Source organism: Protopterus annectens, chromosome 14.part0 (genome assembly GCF_019279795.1).
Source record: "Protopterus annectens isolate FY-2018-M chromosome 14.part0, PAN1.0, whole genome shotgun sequence".
In the NCBI taxonomy this organism is placed as follows: Eukaryota; Metazoa; Chordata; order Ceratodontiformes; family Protopteridae; genus Protopterus; species Protopterus annectens.
Window position 1 is genome coordinate 872665538 of NC_056748.1, and position 18729 is coordinate 872684266.

The following is an 18729-nucleotide window of genomic DNA, read 5'->3' on the forward strand; positions in this document are numbered from 1 at the left end:
CACCAGTGCTCTGTGGTGCTCCCCAGGGTTTTTCCTTGCGGGTTGTACCTTGGTGTATCTCACAAGAGTTGGCGCCCCAGGGACATCTTTCTGGGTGCTCAGACCGCTGTTTTATATAGTCTACTCAACCCAGAAGAAGGGCATCAACTGTAGTTAAAGGCAGATGCGATAGATTTTCGAGTGTCTTACTGTATCAGAGAGTAAATCCAGTTACCCTGTTAAAGACCCAATTATCTGCTGCTTTTATGAGCTTTCTTGTTGTTTTAGTCACTAAAACAGCTCATAGATTTAGGTGAGGATGAAAATATGGAGTGGCTGATAAATTACAACTCTGAAAATATTAGCTGATGTTCTTCATTTAGATCACTGTTGCAGTAGTAATGAGCACCCTTTCTTTGTGGTGCGTGGAATGCGTTTCAACATATTAATTTATTTCCAGTGTATAAATTCGTGTCATTTCGTAGCATTAAAATCTTTCTTGCTCCAGTTCAAAGAGTAAACTTTGCATTGCTGATGTCTGCAGTCCTGCATGGTTCAGCCTACTTTGGATGTTGTAGTAAGCAGATTCTTCAAAGTTTTTCAGTTGACTCTCTTGTTTAGGCCCATATTGCAATTTTGAGGACTGGGACCTACTTTAGATGTCCCTGTTATATCACTGTTGTAGTATTCCTTACAGTAGGGATCCCTTGTTTAGGGCAGCCCAACGTCCGGCCAGTCTACCAAAGCGTCCGGTTCAAATAGTGATGTCATAAGTTACACACATGCTCCCTGTGCACAGCAGAAGGCATAAATAAAGGTGATGTATGTACTATCCTTAGAATTTATTTGCTCTAGTCCATACACCTTCTTTGATCGTCACTGTGAATGCTCTTTCATCTTCTGGTTGCCAAGTCATTTTCAGGTAAGTGCCCCATTGGGCTTTTTCTTTTACTTTTTGCTTGTTGGTTTACATGTCATCCAGAAAGGGTAATGCCAATGTGGGAGCAGGTTCCCCTTAAGGGCCATCACGAGCATTGTTTGTTTTGCTTAGGTGCTCCTCATGAACATACGTCTTGTTCTGTTTGTCAAGCTTTTGTCCTGAAAACATTGCATTTTCTGCTCTCCTCTTTGGCTGTTTACCTAGAGAGTCAGCATCTTAAATTGTTGGCTCAGGGTATTGTGGTAGAATTGTCCCAACCTGAAGGTCTGCCATCTGTAAAGAAAGCCAAGAAAGTTCATTTTAATTTTTCTGCTGTACCACCATCACTGGATGTCTCTCTCGAGGATGATGGAAGCCTGGAGGACTGCCTATTTTTTTCAGTCAGATTTTTGTGCCGTGACCACTTCTGAGATTGGCTTGGACCCGCCTTCTCACATGTCCCCAGCGGCTCTGCAGATGTCCGTTTTGGATATTTAGGGGGGGACCGTGGCTGATTATTTCCAAAGGGCCTAGGGCTGTTCTGCAAATCCTTGTCAGGGAGGAGCTTCCCACTAGGCTTATTGAGTGTAGGCATGGATCTGAGATGCGCAAAATAGTTGGGCTGACATCCCTTTAAAAAATAAGCAAAAGACTGAGCATATTTCTCCTCCTCTTAAGGATCCTCAGCGTGAATGGCAGGGTTTTACACTGGGTTTGTTTAGTGCCATTACGGCTTTGAAGCCTCCTTGGGGGACTCTCTGTTCCTGCTCCCCTTTGGTAATCCACTCCTCTTAAGAGACCTAGGGAGAAGAATTTTGTCTGAGGAAGCAGATTCTGATGAGGAATCTTTGGCCTATTACTCCCAGATTCCCCCTCCCTTGGATTATGGTTTGGAGGAAGAGGATTTTATTACTTCTGATGTTCTTCATGTTTCACTGTTGCAGTCATCACACTTGGGTTATCTGCCTGCAGGTAGTCCGCAGTTGGCCCGAATACCAGAGTCTTGGGATTTCTGCGTCGGATGCTGTCACCTCTTCCATGACTTCAGGTAGTCAGTGTTATAAAACATGCAGCCGACGCCATTACATCAGCTTTTCTTGCCGAGCGGAGCCCGAAGCAGAAGGAGTTCGCAAGTGTCAGTCGGCCCCTACCTGAAATTTTTGTTATTCGAGTTTCAGACCTGAAGTCTTCTAAAGCTAAGTACCCCGTTGGGTTTCTTTTTTCTTGCTCTAACCATTGTCAGAAAAAATTAATAATTGTCTTGCCTGTGGAAAGCAAATACCTCACAGAGATTTTCATTACTGCGTCACCTTTTTAGGACCAGACCACGATGTTCCTCGCTGTCAGTTTTGTGCCCTGTTCAATGCCCGAACTATTCGTCATCGGGCTGTCTTTGTCGCTAAATTCTTTCATGCTCGTTCTCCATATTCTGAAATGGCTTTGATAAGCCACCTGACTACTGATCTTCCAAAAAAAGTAAGCATAAAGAGACAGACAGCATAGGTCCAAAACTGCCGACAACTCTTCCGTTAAGCTCGTCGCCAGTCCGCCGGTACTCAGTGAGGCACTTTCGCATCTCCTGATACCCGCTTCTACAGATTTGCAGGCCTCTACTGAGACCCATTCAGAGTCTGGTAGCCGCAAGAGGCTTCTTAGGCTATGGAACCTGCGGATGTCTCTTCCTTGGATGGGTCTGGAGCTGCCATGGAGGCATGGCTTTTGAGAGTGTATTCAGACCTTCCAGTGTTTGTATTTAACCGACTACTTCGTTTCAGACTAAAACTACAGAATTTCTCAGGCCCAGAGTTTGCACTACGCCTAGGAAACAGACGACCAAAGCGCATTCTCAGGCCCAGAGTTTGCACTACGCCTAGGAAACAGACGACCAAAGCGCATTCTCAAGCTCCCATGCCACAGAAAAAAAATGCTTAGAATGGCTGAAGACCTTATTACTTTAATTGAGGGAAGCCAGCCTTCTCCCTCTAAAAGGCAAAGAATTGAATCAGATTCTTCAGATCATGACTCTGACCCATTTGATCAGGACTTACCCTTATCTACCTTTGAGAACGCTGATGCAGTGGGTTCAATTCCCTCTGCCTCCCCTCCAGAGGATTTTTCTTTTGTTGAAACCCTGCATACCCTCAGAGAGCATTTCTGCTGTTAGTTCCAGGACTACCCACAGTCCAAAAAGACTCGGAATTTTTAAATTTGACTCAGCACAGGCCTCTAGCTATCCCTCCTGTTCTGGAAATTGTAGATGATGTCTTCACGGAATCCAGTCTTACCCCTGATACTTTGCCAGCAGCTCTTAGAAAACCCGATGGGTACTACAGAGTATCTGACTCTCACAAATTTCTATTTAAGAATCCTACTGCAGATCCAGAGACCATTTCCCGTGGACCTAAAGGCATTAAGGCTACTACAGCAAAAACCCTACCCTTTCAGACAGGGATGCTGGGGCTTTAGACAGATGGGGGAAGAAGGTGTACACCTCTGCTGCTCTTGCCATCAGGGCTTTAAATTGCCAGTTTCACATGTTGAAGTACCAGCAACATATTATGGAGCTTATTGGACAAAAAATGATGTTGATTCCTGATTGTGCAAAACATAAAGATTTACAAGAGTTAATGCATTCTGTAAACCAAGTTGGAAAACATACTTTGCAGTGTGGCTTTGATACTTTAGAAGCAACTTGCAGTGCTACTCTCACTGGGTCTGTTCTTTGAAGGCATGCTTGGCTAAAGCAACAAATCTTACCAGACCATGTCAAAGAAAAATTACTAGACGCTCCATTAAACCAAGAATGTTTGTTTGGCACTAAAGCAGAAGTTCTTAAAAAGATGGAGGAAAAAGCTAAATCTATGCAAATTGTTAACGATTTTTTACAGGTGCAGCCACCTAGATCAGTAGGCATTGGTCTTCATAAAACTGGTCCTTTCCAGTTCTCCCAGACCTTCTCAGTCCAAACTTGGGGTCAGCAGACCACCAAGACTACAGTCTCAGGGTATGCACAGATCTAAATAATGGAGTGCTCCCTCCTCAGAAACGGGGTGGTAAGCCACCATCCTATGGAAAAAGTTCGCAATGACTTGTCCTTCATCCTTCCCAGCCTTGCCCAAGTACTTGCACTCCTAGGAGGAAAACTCACCCTGCATGCAAAAACTGGGAGTACATTACCCAGGTCAGATGGGTCTTAAACATTGTATCATAGGGATACAGATTCTACTTTCACTCATTGCCAACCCCAAGCGGATTACCGGACCTCCCCCCAAACCAGTGGACAGAGGCCCAAAAGCAAGTACTTTCTCTTCTCAGTATTAAGGCTATTCAGCCTGTTCAAGCAGAGCAAAGGGGACAGGGCTTCTACTCCAGACTGTTTCTGGTGCCCAGAAAAGAAAACTCTTGGCGCCCTATCCTGGATCTGTCAATCCTCAGCACCTTCCAGGTGGTTCCGAAATTCAAAATGCTTACTCTACAACAGCTGCTTCCTATGCTAGCCAAGGACTCCTGGCTGGTCACCCTAGACTTAAAAGAAGCTTATCTGCATATCCCCTTAAGGGAGTCTTGCAGGAAATATCTAAGTTTCAGGGCAGGCTCTATGCACTATCAGTTCCCATGCACTTCCCTTTGACTTATCTACTGTGCCCAGGGTATTCACAAAATGCCTTGCTCCAGCCATTGCATACTGCAGGCAGAGACAAATTCAAATATACCCATACTTGGACTATTGCCTGATCCAGGCAGACAGTCAGGAATTACTACTTCAGCACCTGAAATTTCTAAAGAGACTTCTATTTTCTCTGGGGTGTACCATCAACGAAAAGAAATCACATCTGGTATCCAGCCAAAAAATTGTATTCCTGGGAGCAAGCTTGAGCACAACTTCCCAGATGGCATTCCTCACTCCAGAAAAACAAGTTTATTTGACAAACTACTTCAATCTACTGGCCACCCAAACCCAGCTGTCTGCAAGAAAAGTACTGCAAGCCCTAGGGTTCATGGCTTATTGCATTCTACTAATTCCATATGCAAGACTGCATATGAGGAAACTTCAATGGTACTTAAAAAAGTCTCTGGTATCAACATTCCCAGGGCCTGGAAACAATGATTCCTATCATTCCTTGCCTTAGGACAGAGTTCCTTTGGTGGGCTGAGGCCTGCTACCGCAACAAAGGACTCCCTTTCACTCACCCCCCCCCCCAAACCCTGACAACAGACGCATCAGACTATGCATGGGGGGGGGGGGGGCTCACATGGCAGGCAAATGAGCCCAAGACAAATGCACCTGCATATCAATCAAAAAGAAATGTTAGCTGTACAGAATGCACTGACAGCCTTCCAATACCTTATCCTTCTAGGACAGCTCTTGATAAAGGCAGACAACACCAGAGTTGGTGTGGTACATCAACAAGCAGGGGGGAACTCATTCCTTCTTACTTTGCAGCTTAGCCATGGCTCTGTGGAACACGGCCTTGAGCAATCAAGTGCACCTGCAAGCTCAATTTGTGCCAGGCAAAGAAAATTCACTGGCAGATGATTTAAGCAGAAATCTAATGGACCCACACGAGTGGAAACTGAAACCAAATGCATTCAAACTTGTAATCCACAAGTGGGGAACACCAGAGGTGTATCTCTTTGCTTCCCCCCAAAACTACCAATTGAGAACATTTTGCACCAAAATTCCCCACAGCCAAGCATGGAAAGTGGACGCCCTTTCATTTACATGGGAAAACTTCTCAATCTGTGTCTTCCCCCCTTTGCCCCTCCTCCCGAAAATGCTACTCAAGATCAAACAGGACAGGCCAAGGACAATCTTGATTGCACCAGATTGGCCACGCCAGTACTGGTACCCACTTTTACGCAGTCTGACAACAGTGCCACCCTGGCATCTGCATCAGACCCCCCTCTCTGCTGTCCCAGCAGGAGGGCCTGATTTTGTATCCTTGGCTGCAAAGCCTATACCTAGCACCCTGACTGGTTCCCTGAATGCATCACCACCAACCCTCAGCAAACAGGTGCTGGATATCATCCTTGAGGCCAGTCGGCCTAATACTAGGTAATCCTATTCAGAAAAGTGGAAAAGATGTTGCTCTTGGTGCCAGTCTCAGGGTAAGGACACAACCGTGCCTGCCTTACCTCAAATCCTAGATTACCTAGCAAAGCTGCTCCACAAAGGCCTATTCTTCTCTTCAATTAAGACTCATGCCTCTGCCATCTCAGCTCATTACAATACTGAGCCCACCCCTCTTTTCTCACCCTCTGGTCAAACAGCTCCTGAGAGGAGCTAACAATTTAATATCCCCGTGGAGAGCTCCCACCCCTGCCTGAGACCTTAACTGTACTAGAGAAGCTCACTCTCCCTCCTTTTAAGCCTGCTGCTACAACAGAGTTAAAATTCCTCTCTTGGAAAACAGCCTTACTTCTAGCCATCACTTCTGCAAGAAGAGTGCCCGAGTTGCAGGCCCTTATGCAGACTGGGTTTTACTCATGACTAACCCATCATTTTTGCCCAAGGTGGTATCCAGTGTGGCTTTAACCCAATCCATCCATTTACCCACCTTTTTCTCTAATCCTCAGAATAAAGGGGAACAGATCCTGCACTCCTTGGACGTGCGCAGACAGCTTAGGTTCTACCTTGACAGGACTAAACGTTTCAGAAAATCTGACCAGCTGCTGGTCAGCTTTGCCACAGGAACAGAGGGCAAGGCCATTTCAAAACAAACCATCTCCAAATGGATAGCACACTGCATCCATTTCTGCTACAAACACCATGGAAAACCTACCCCACAGTGGATCAGAACCCATTCCACTAGGGCTACCTCAACCTCTACAGCATTTCACAGGGGAGTCCTTACCCGGGACATCCTGGAAGATGTAATCTTGAGTTCTGTACACACCTTCACCAAGCATTACTACTTGCCTATCTTTTCTAAATCCAGAGCTGGATTTGCTACAGCAGTGTTACAAGGCCTGCTAGCCAGCCCTAATACTTCCTGACTGCCTCCACCCTTCCTCAGCTTTGAGAATCAACCCAAGCATGATGACTGCAACAATGAAACACAAAGAACGTAGTACAGTTGTGTACACTTACCATAAATGTAGATGTTCGAGTGTATTCAATATTGCAGTCCTGGTTACCCTCCCTCCAGCCCCCTGACTTATCTATACATCTGAAGTTGTTAATTTTTTTTCTATTCATCACTGATGGGTTCGGTTAAGAGCCCTCGGAACCAAGTCGGCCTAATACCAAGCTCGCTTACACCAAAAACTCTTGAGCTAAGCTGCTACCCACAATGCCCTTCTCCCAGTTACCCCAGATCTCATTTGCCACCCAGCCATGTAGCAGCGTTTCACCAAGAAGCTGTCTGGCACTATTACAAACGATCAGTGGGTGCAAAGAATTTCTATAGGTTACTACATCCCTCTAATCTCTTATCCAGGACCTCCAAAATTCCTTCCCGATGTTCCACCCAGTCAAAGGGAAGAGGCAGCTTCAGAAATAGCAAAGCTGTGTATAAAACGAGTCATCCAACAAGTCCCTCCAGATCAGTATGAATCCGGGTTTTACTCTAGATTCTTTTTGTTGCCAAAAAAGACCGGGGACTGGAGACCCATTTTGGATCTCAGCCAACTAAACAGGTCAGTAGTTCAGACCAAATTCCGCATGGTCATGATACAATCCATTCTCCCATTTCTTCGGGAGGGTGTGTGGATGTGCTTGATAGACCTCCAGGATGCGTATTACCACATCAAAATGGACAAGCGCTCCAGGAATCTCCTTCGCTTCACGCTGGGAGCCGATCATTACCAATTCAGAGCCCTGCCATTCGGTCTCTCGACAGCCCCCAGAGTGTTCACAAAATGCCTAGCAGTGGTGACAGCTCGTCTGAGACTTCAGGGATTCCAGGTGTTTCCGTATCTAGACGATTGGCTCCTCTCTGCCCCCACCAAGCACCTACTGGTCAGGACCCTCTGCTACACTCTAGCACTAGCAGAGTTCCTAGGCATCACCATACACTGGGAAAAATCCAACCTTCATTCCCACCCAGAAATTGGAATTTATAGGGGCAGTATTCAACACTCAAACAAGCCAAGTCTCTCTTCCTCCTCACAGACTTCAGAGTTTAAGTTTACAAGTGCAGGTGAAACGCTCTCTAAGGAAGGTGTCTGCAAGGGAAGTTCTACAGGCTCTGGGGTCTGGTGGCAGCCATTCCAATTGTTCCCCTAGCCCGATTGCATATGAGACTACTACAATGGCTCCTTTTGCCCCAGTGGGTTTCCGATCTTCATCCCCTGAGCTCACAGATCCTAATCACCAACTCCTGCAAACGAGATCTCCTCTGGTGGATGAGAACAGACGAACATCTTTGGTGTCGCCCATTCCATTCTCCCCAACCCAACGCCACAGTGACCACGGATGCTTCCCTGATAGGGTGGGGGAGTGCCACTTCCAGGGAATGACAGTCCAAGGCACGTGGTCCAGCCTAGAGGTCAACTTGCATATCAATGTGCTGGAGTTAAGAACAGTACTGTTAGCGTTGCAAGCACTTCATCCGCTCCTTCCATCAGGAACGATTGCTATCCACTCGGGACAACATGTCTGTCATCTGGTACATAGACAGGAAGGGACCAAATCCTATCCCCATGTTGTGAAGCCTTGAGTATTTGGCATTGGGTGATAGCTACCAACAGCTTTTTAATTGCAACACATATTCCGGGGAGCTCCAACGTGATTGCGGACAGGCTGAGCAGATGCATCCGCCATCCTCACAAGTGGTCTCTCAATCCGAGCGTGACAGCAGAAATCTTCAGCCGTTAGGGCCACCCATGCTGCGATCTTTTTGCTTCTCCCTCAAACAAAAAATGCAGCAGCTACTTTGCCCTCTTTCCCCCACACAGGGAGTCACCGAGAGATGCTTTGACTCACGATTGGCCTGCGGGTCTCCTCTATGATTATCCTCCAATACCCCTATTTCTAAGGAAAGCTATTAGGTTGAGATGCAAAGTAATCCTCATTACCCCTTTCTGGCCTCGTCAGGTGTGGTTTCCCTTCCTCCGACCTCACCTGTTACAACCTCCTTGGATCCTGTGCACTTGTCAGGACCTAATATCTCACCCACAAGGGCCGACTCCCCCAAATCTATCCACTCTTAAGCTAATGGCTTACCTTCTCCACTCCATTAGTTGCCAGGCAGGAAACCCTCTCCTCATCTGTCCTAGATATTATTCTGGCCTCCCATAAACCATCCACCAGAAAACTTTACAGAGGCAAATGGAAAAGATGCACTACCTGGTCACATAATCAGATGCTAAATCCTTTTCCATCTCCTACATCTGCTATTCTTCACTATCTTTCTGAGTTGTTTGACAATGGGGCATCAGCTTCCACCATTGGAGTCCATTTAGCAGCTATTTCCAATTTCCATAATGGTTCAGATGGAGTCCCTCTTCTTTCCACCCAACTTTGCAAGACTTTTCTCAAGGGAATTTTCCATAGCAGACCTCCTGTCAGGCAGCCTGTGGAGACAGAATCTCTCCCGGGTTCTCCAGTCTCTCTCTACCCCCCTTTGAGCCTTCTGCAACATGGGATCTAAAATTCCTGTCATGGAAATCTTTTTTTTGGCAGCGGTCACTTCAGCCAGATGGATATCTGAGTTACAAGCCTTATGCATCAAGAGCCCGTACCTGATCTTCCATAAGGACGGAGTATCACTTCGTACTAATCCATCTTTTCTCCCCAAGGTGGTTTCTGACTTCTCTGTTAACCAGTCCATTGAGCTCCCTGTATTTTTTCCAAATTATTCAAACAAGGGAGAATACTGCCTGCATTCATTGGACATTCATAGACAACTACGTTTCTACCTGGACAGAACTTAAGTCCTTTCGCAAGTCAGACCAACTCTTCATTTCATTTTCTGGTCCTAGAATGGGGTGTGCTGTATTTAAAGTTACTTTGTCAAAATGGCTTAGAGATTGCGTTACCTATGACCTGCTCAAATCAAAGCTCACTCACCTAGGGCTTTCGCAGCTTCTGTTGCCTTCCACTCCAGTGCTTCCATGGATGACATCTGTGCAGCAGCCATTTGGGCTAAACCCCATACCTTCATCAAGCATTACAAATTGGATCTGGCCTCCAGGGGAAGAGCGGCCTTTGGCTCAATGGTTCTCAGGAATGTTCTTCCATAAGGGCCACCCAGGTTCTCCAAGTAGCTTTGGATTCCTTCCCATCAGTGATGAATAGGAAGATTAACAACTTCAGATAAAGAAGTTATATCTTACCTTAACGTTCCATCTGAGTTGTTGAGCTTCTTCCAGTCATCACACCCTCCCACTGCCCCCACCAAAGACTCCTGGCGGATCTTCTGGGTCCTTGTGGTGTTTCAGGGCTTCTGCGCATAGATGGCCTCTGTCTTTGTTTCTTCTATATGTTGCATGCAAACTTGATTTGAGATAACTGGGAGAAGGGCATTGTGGGTAGTAGGTTAGCTCGAGAGTTTTTGGTGTATGCGAGCTTGGTATTAGGCTGACAAGGTTCCGAAGGCTCGGAACCGAACCCATCAGTGATGACTGGAAGAAGATCAACAACTCAGATAGAACATTATGGTAAGACATAACTTTTTTTCTACCTATCCTCTTTTTTGGCTATATCTTATGGCATTGGTATTTACTTTTTACTGGAAGATGTTACACACCATGAAATTGCTTCCTATTTTGGGGGCTCCTGACATCTCGGACAAGAAAAACTGATGTAATGGTGTCTGCTGTATGTTTTATACCCCTGACGACCTGACGTCATGGAAGAGGCGACAGCTTCCGACGCAGAAATCCCAAGACTCTGATAGGCCGACTGAGGACTACCTGCAGGCATATAACCCAAGTGTGATGGCTGCAACAGTGAATACACTCAAACATCTACCTTTATGGTAAGTGTACACAACTGTACTATTCTCCTTTTGAGGAGATTTCCTTTGGGGATACAGTTTGCCATATGATGAAGTTTTTTTTTTTTTTTTAAGTGAGATTGTGACCGGGTTTGTGATGTTCAAAGGAGGTATTATGAACTCCTGCATATGGGGGTCTCCCAAAACCTCTACTTGTTCCTTCTGTCTTGTTGGGTACTTTTTCTGCAACTTCTCAGACTCCTGTTTCCCAGCACCCTGGTCCTAAAAAATCTTTAAGTTTTATAAGGTGCCTGATTGCAAATTTCTTTACAAATATCCCTCAGCTAACCCTTCTGTTGTTTCTGCCTCTTCTGATAATTCCTCTAAATTTTTGCCTTCTACTAATCTGGTTCCCTGTGACAAAGACAGCCGAACAGTGTAGAGGTTGGGCAAGAAGTTGTATACTGCTGCTACTATGGCCTTCAGGGCTGTCAGTTATTGGACTCATATGTCCAGGTATATTCTGGCTCTTCTCTCTCAGGCCTTTCAGGTTATTTCAGATTTTTCTGATTCTGAGGGGAAGGCTTTGTCCCTCTCTTTGTTAGGGTGCTCTTCTCAAGTGGCTTGCTGTTCCATTAAATGTAGTTATGATGTGGCTGACGCCTTGTCTAGAGCTGTTGCTTTTGGTTCTGTGTTAAGGAGGTACTCCAGGTTTCACCTTCAACCTCTCCCTGATGATATCAAGGCCAAGCTGATCGATACTCCTGTTGACAACAAAAATCTCACTGGTTCTGCTGCTGAGTTTTTTAAATCTCTTCAGGAAAAGGTTAAGTCTATACAGGAATGGAAACATATCTTCATTTCCCATTCCAAATTTTCAGAGGAATTATTTTACCAAGTCTGCCTTTGTCCATAGACAATCTTGCACTTCCTCCCAAGGGTAAGAGATATGCTAGAAGGACTGCTCCTGCTAACTCTATTCAGACATGTACAGCTCAGAAGTCTCTCTTTCTGGACAAGCCAGGTTCTCTCTGACTGTCGTCCTCTCTCCCTCCTCAACCAAGTTCCTCTGTGACTTTCTTTCCCTGTCCCTTCCAAATTGCTTACCGATCACTCAAGACTCTTAGGTTCTTTCTGTCATTCATCAGGGTTGTTACATGGTTTGAAAATCCCTTCCCACCTTTTCGGGCATTCCTCAATCTCCTCAGGAACAGCTGGCCTTTTTTTTTGGATGTTCTTCAGAATCTTTTGTCTCAGGGAACCATCCAAGCAGTTTTGACTTATCAAAAGGGGAAAGGATTTTATTCCAGAATTTTTCTGGTTCCCAGGAAAGAAGGCATTTGTAGACCCATTCTGGATCTGTACCAGCTCATCACCTTTCTGAAGGTTCCTTCCTTTTGAATGTTCTCCCTTCAAATCTTGTTTCCTTCTCTTCTTCCCTGGGGTTTTGTCTCTCTGGATCTTAAGGTTGCCTATCTCCATATTCCAATTCATCTCCTTTTCAGGAATTTTTTATGTTTTTCTGTTGCTTTCTTGCATCTTCAGTTCACTGCTTTGCCCTTTGGCCTCTCTACTGCCCCAAGGGTCTTCACCAAATGCCTTGCTCATGTGATTGCTTTCTACAGGATGAGGAGAGTACGGATATTTCTTTATTTGGATGACCTGCTCATTCAGGCTTCCTCTGTAGAGATTTTGCCTCAGCATCTTCACTATACTGTTTGTCTTCTGCAAAGCCTAGGGTTTGTAGTGAACTTCCAAAAGTCCTTCCTAACGCCTTCTCAGGATCATGTTTTGCTTGGGTGCAGGCTTCAGACCATTCCAGTGCTGGTATCTGTGCCTCCCTCCAAGGCTGTGACTCTGATTTGCATTCTTTCAATCCCCACTTCTTCTGGCCACCACTACAGCCAGAGAGTTTCCAAGGGCTCTGGGATTTTACCATTCCTATGCTTCCTCTGGTCAGACTTCTAAAGTTAAGTCTGGCTTCAACATTATCTTCTTTTAGACTTTCCAGTACCTCTTCTCCCATGTCTCAAGTTAGAACTTCAGTGGTGGGATCATCAGTTATCCGTTAACCCAGGGTTCCCTTTTCAGCCTACACTCCCTGCTCAGGAACTCTCTTCAGATACATCAGATGCAGGCTGTGTAGCTTCCTTCAGCCCTCTGAAGGTTCAGGGCCTTTGGTTTCTCCATCAAAGGAAGGGCCACATTTAAATATTAGAGATGAGAGCTCTTCTGGATCTTCAGGCCTTCCATTCCCTTTTCCTTTCAGGGCCCCTCAAAATCTTAATGGACAATACCACAGTGATGTGGTACATCAACAAGCAAGGGACACAGTCTTGCCTGTTGTGCAGGTTAGCTCTTCAGATTTGGGATCTTCCAGCTGGTACCACTTGAAACAACAAAAGTAAAAAACTAAGACCAAACATTTGCAACAAAAATCCTATTAGAGACAGGAACATTTAATGAACTTAGTGCTTTTACCCTGTTACAGCAAGGCTTCATCTGAGTTGCATTAAAACGTTTAAACTTCCTTTAAATAACCCACCATGAACCACAACATCACAACAACCACCAGTTTAAAACCTAATAATATAGTAATAAAAGTCAGTGATTAATACTTTAAAACTGATCATCAAAAATGCATCTAAATTCATCATGCATAAAAAAGGGGAAAGAAGGGTAAGGGAATGAGCATCAGTATAAAAATTCAAGGATTGAGTTATGTAGTTCAGTTTTGGAAGTAAATCTAAATTACACCTGCTTGAAGGTTAAAAAAACAATTGATACTCGCTCATTTAGTCATGGTTTTGACATAGCGTTCAAAATTAATTGCCATAAGGTGTCTTTGTGTTCCAATAGACTGTTGTGATCACCCCCCCCCCCATTGCAAATAGTCCTGTCCACCACAAAAAAAAATAAAATTATTTTAAAATTTAAACACTCTTCTGAGTGCCTGTGAAGTACATTACTGGACTTCCTGTTTTTTTATATCCGTCACTTGTTCATCTATATGGTTTTTAAGACATCTAGTCATTTTACCTATGTAAAATGCTCGACATTTCATGAATGATGCTAAATATGTAACCATTTTACTGTTACAGTTGATACAACCTGGATAGGTAGTTGCCTTCTCTTAGTGGACTACTGCTACATATGCACCATCATTAATGTACTTATAAAACTCACAAGTCTCACATTTAACTATCTGAGATCTACAGGCTACTACTTGCACCTCCTAGTTACTTTCTAACCAACCCTTCCTTGAGCCAATGGTAGTTTCCCCATTCTCCACTAAAGAAATCTCACTCCCCTGTGTGCTCACTAAAGGCCTACCCCCCCCCCCCCAATAGGTAAGCAGGCCATGTCTCTGTACTTCTCTCCCTCACTGAGCTGGCTTCTCCAGTACTGAAACCCCAGTTGCCTGGATTGCAGTCAGGACTCTATCACTTTGTGTCGGAGTCAACCTGGCAGTGGCTTGAATGGCTGCTACTCCCCACCAAAGCATCTTACTCTTGTTTGATTTGAAATTCAGTGTTGTAGAACCAGTATTACTGGTGCTGTTGACCTCAAGACTGTTAGATGTTTGAGCTTCAGGCGGTGATGTGCGAAGAACTGTGTAACATTATGTACAGTGATAGCTTTCCAGGTCTAGCCCTTTTTTCATTTCTGTAATGTCATTAGCTATCACATTAACCAGGTCATTCAGTTTTCTTCTGTCCTGAGTCAAGGATTGAGGAGATGCTCCGTTAAGTGGATGTTTAGACAGCTTTATGTATCGAGGGAGCCAAATATGTGAGCAAAACAGATTAGTTTTTTAGGTGGCAGACAGGGCCACACAGCATTCAAGTGTAACTGAAATTGATGGCTTGTGTTTTATTGTAAGTGTGAAAGAAAGCTATGTGCAAAGATGGATGCATGTTGTACCAGAAAAATAAGTACTTCTGCTGTTGTGAGTGTCTGTACACAGAATATTTAAGCGACTGCATCTTGGAGGCTTGGACATGCATTCTTTAAGTATTGCAAGTTGGTCACTTCACTGTAGATGAAAAGGTGTCTTTGCCATAGGTGTCGTATTGGGTATCCTCTTCCAAGTGCTGGATGCTGCTTTCGTAGTCTGCTCCATCTGAATAATTATTGCAGCAAGACCATATTTAAAGATATGTTTTACTTTGTTTACTAATTTATATAACATATGGGCCCAAGCAGTATCCCAGGATGCCTTCTAAATAGCATGAAACATGACCTATCGTGGCCTCTGGAATTACTATTTAACTGTAGCCTCCAAACATGCTTTGTACACCATGAATGGAGAAAGGCAACAGTCATCCCTCTGCACAAAGGTGAGCCATCTACAGACCCTTTAAACTGCAGTCCCTTAAGTCTCACTAGTCTCATATGTAAAGCCATGGAAATAATTATGGAGATTATTAGTAGAGATATAGTAAATCTCCAGACACTGGCCCCAACTCAGTTTGGTTTCATCAAGGACAGATCATGCCAACTCAACCTAGTGGACTTCTTTGAGAAGGTCACCAAAGCAGTGGATGAGGGCAGAATCGTGCACACTGCATATGTTGACCTGGCCAGGGCATTTGGCACAATACCCCACTCAGGCATTGTTGACAAACTCAAGAAGTTTGGTACAAATCCGTATGTCACCCAGTGGATAGCCAAATGGCTTACAGACAGGACCCAGGAAGTTAGAATTGGTGAGTCTACCTCTACAAAGAGGCCAGTCACAGGGGGGAGTCCCTCAGGGATCAGTCCTTGGACCGCTCCTTTTTGGCATTTAATTCTCAGATATCAAGGCCAATGTCATTGGTCTCTGGTTGACTAAATTTGCAGATGATTGCAAATTAAGAGCTGTCATTGAATCTCACACTGACACAAATGTTCTCCAGGAGGGTCTGACAGATAACTGATATCAGAGCCGTGGACTAAAACTAAATGCCAAGAAATGCATAATAGTACCCTTTGGGAAGTCATCCATCCCTGGTAACTGTCATATTGACAACACACCCCTTAGAGTTGACCCAGTAGTCAGGGACTTGGAGACACACAGTAATCTAGCCTTTGATCACCATGTGTCTACAGTGGTGAGGAAATCGTTCTATGTTGCACAACTTATAAACAAAGGTATGGCATCTAAATTTAAGGAAGGCATTGTTCCACTGTATTTGGCATTGATCAGACCTATCACTGAGTACAATGCCCCCTTTGGTATGTACCTAACCAGGTCTATCCAACAACTGGAACATCCACAGAGGTTCCTCACTAAAAGAATACAGGGTGTAAGTAATATATCCTGTGCAGACTGCCTCAAGGCCCTATCCCTGTATTCTGTCTTCTACAGGCTTTTGAGGGGAGATCTATGCCTGGCATACAGGCCATTGTCAGACCTCACTCTGATGGACCGCCTGCATATCCACAAAACAAATAGTACCAGAACTACCCATTCTAAAGACTTAAACCTTGCCTGTGATATAAATAGGACCTGCTAGAAAGATAGGTATGTATCCCAGGCTCCCCATCCATGTGAAGCAGAGTTCCTCCTTAACCCAATTCAAATGCACCTTGAACAATTGGATTGGCATCTATGTCTCTAATGCAAACAGGTAACCTGTAAATGGTTCATCTCCCAGACACATGCTTACACTTATCAAGGGTATCAGAACTTGTCAGAGATTTGGGATGTATGGCTAGCCTTAAAGGCCCTTGTGGTAGTAAACACCTATGAACAAGGTTAACTGTTTTTCTCAACAGGCAGACTAGTTTGACACTCCCCAAGTTTACGGTTAATGAATGCTCGTAAAATAAGGCAATCATTGTCATAGTTTGTGGTAGCCATAGCAAAGCAGTCTTATTAAATGACAGATTATTTTTCAGTAACCAGCCAGTCATAAACTTTTGTAGTTGAATATTTTATTGCATTGCTTAAAACTTTGTGGAGCATATTTTAGGTTCCACACACAAGTTATGACCCTTGTGCATGGAATTTGAGCAAATTTTCTCTTCCAGAAAATGCTATCTACCATATAGTTGTGTGTGTTACTGTCTAAAAGGGTGACAGAAACAGGCTGTTGCTAAGGTGTACATTTACCCTATAGTTGAAAAAACAAGAGACAAAAAAATCATACAAGCATGTGCTCACTGCTTCTCTGGAAAGCAGGGTGCTATTCATTTTTTTCTCTTTGTGTCCTTGCCGGAGCTTCTACAAAGTTCATTCACTACTTTCAGTGTTGTTAAAGTTCCAAGAGAACACAAAAGGTTGAGATGGAACTGAAGCACAGTTCAGTAGAGCCCACGTTACTTGCTAATGATCTAGGGGAGTGTCTCATCAGAATCAAGATGGGTAGATATTCATTGTGCACTAATCCTTTGTCATGCTTCCCTTTGTGTATTTAGTGTAGCACCCCTGAGTCTTTCAGTTTCTTCTAGGTCAATACTTTAAATAGGTTTAGGGCACAGATCTGTCTGAGAAATTCCAAATCTTTTTTATGGTAGTATTGCTTCTGTAATGAGAGTTAACATCTTACGACATACTAATACTTGACTTATATCTATGACTTGTGTTTCTGAAGAGCAGTTAGATGTACCTTAGTTCTTTCCGGATTTTTAAGTGTAGATCTGCACATGGTTTCCTTACCTCTGCACTGGTTCTGGCACTGGTAAAGCTTTCAGCTGTTTGTCTAGGTGCAAGGAGAAGCTGGTCAGGACTGTATATGTAGCTTCATGTATTACGAACTACATCTCACTCCATTCTCATGCAAGGTCCTTCAAGAGTTTGGTAAGGAAGCGTAGTGGTTCCAGATGACTTGAGTTTTCTTTTTTGACGAGGCTTTGAATCATCTACAAGGTTTTGTAAGGGCTCACTCTACTTGAGGGTTTGTGATTTTCATAGCATTTTTCAGATGCTTCTTTGATTAACATTTCTGAGGTAGTTGACTGATTCTGTAGCCACAGTTTTAAACATATTGCATGCTAAATTGTCAGCTAGTTGGCTCCTGCCTTCATTTCTCACGTTTTAGGAAGGAGACATCATCCAGACCTAACTGCATGGATGGGGAGACAGGGCTGTGATTTTTTTTCCCTACCAGTTACATTCCAAAATGTAATACAATAGAGTGATGGGAATAAGTTTGGGTGTCTGTTATGGTTTGTAATGCAGCCTTTAATTTAATGAGCAAAAAAGTACTGCACCCTGTGGAATTTAGTGAGATTGACTTTGTGACTGTCAGCTAGAATTGTAAGGCTTATAAAAAATAGTTAATTTTAATGTGGATGTCTGAGCTAGACAGTGCATTTTAAGCTTGATGCTGTAGGGTGAATTTAGAAATGAACTTTTATATTCTCAACTTTTTAGTGCATCTCCTTGTGGTCAGACATTTATGCTAATTACTTTTCAGCTACTTTTGTTTTCTTCCTCTAGACTGACTTATAATTCTTGTGCCATTTTTCTGGTTCATGATGCAACACCCTGAGCCTTATTCGGACTGCCTGTATTCTGCTGTTTTTTCCACAACCTGTCTCCTCCATTGTATTTAGTTAGCCAGTGGCATGTAGTTCAAGACCGTTTCAGAAAGTACCTGTGCAGCAGTTACAGGGTTTGTGAAAAATAATTGGTCTGGAATCTGGCCAACTTGAACTTTAAAGTGTATGATTGATTGAATAGTGCAGTCTGTACTCGTGATAATTTAACAGGGGGTGCCCAAATGTGCTTCACTTGGATGCCAGGTGGAAAAATGTTTTGCTGTGGTCTGCAGGTCACTTGACTGTTTTCTCCATGTGAATCTTAAAGATCAAGAAGTGCTAGGAGACTTTGATCACTTCTCATCTGTTGGTAGTTTATATGTAGCTAAAGTCTTTCCCAAGTGCATTCAGTTATGTTGGCATAAAAGAATAACTGATCTAGGCAGTCTGATTTCACTTAGCATCTCTGGCAATGGTGTA

General features: G+C 44.0%; 1 protein-coding gene across 1 annotated transcript in view; it reads left to right on the forward strand.

The window, feature by feature from the left end:
- TNKS2 (tankyrase 2) overlaps positions 1–18729 on the forward strand; it is a gene marked incomplete in the record, with an annotated part of 1900381 nt that overhangs the window by 494729 nt on the left and 1386923 nt on the right.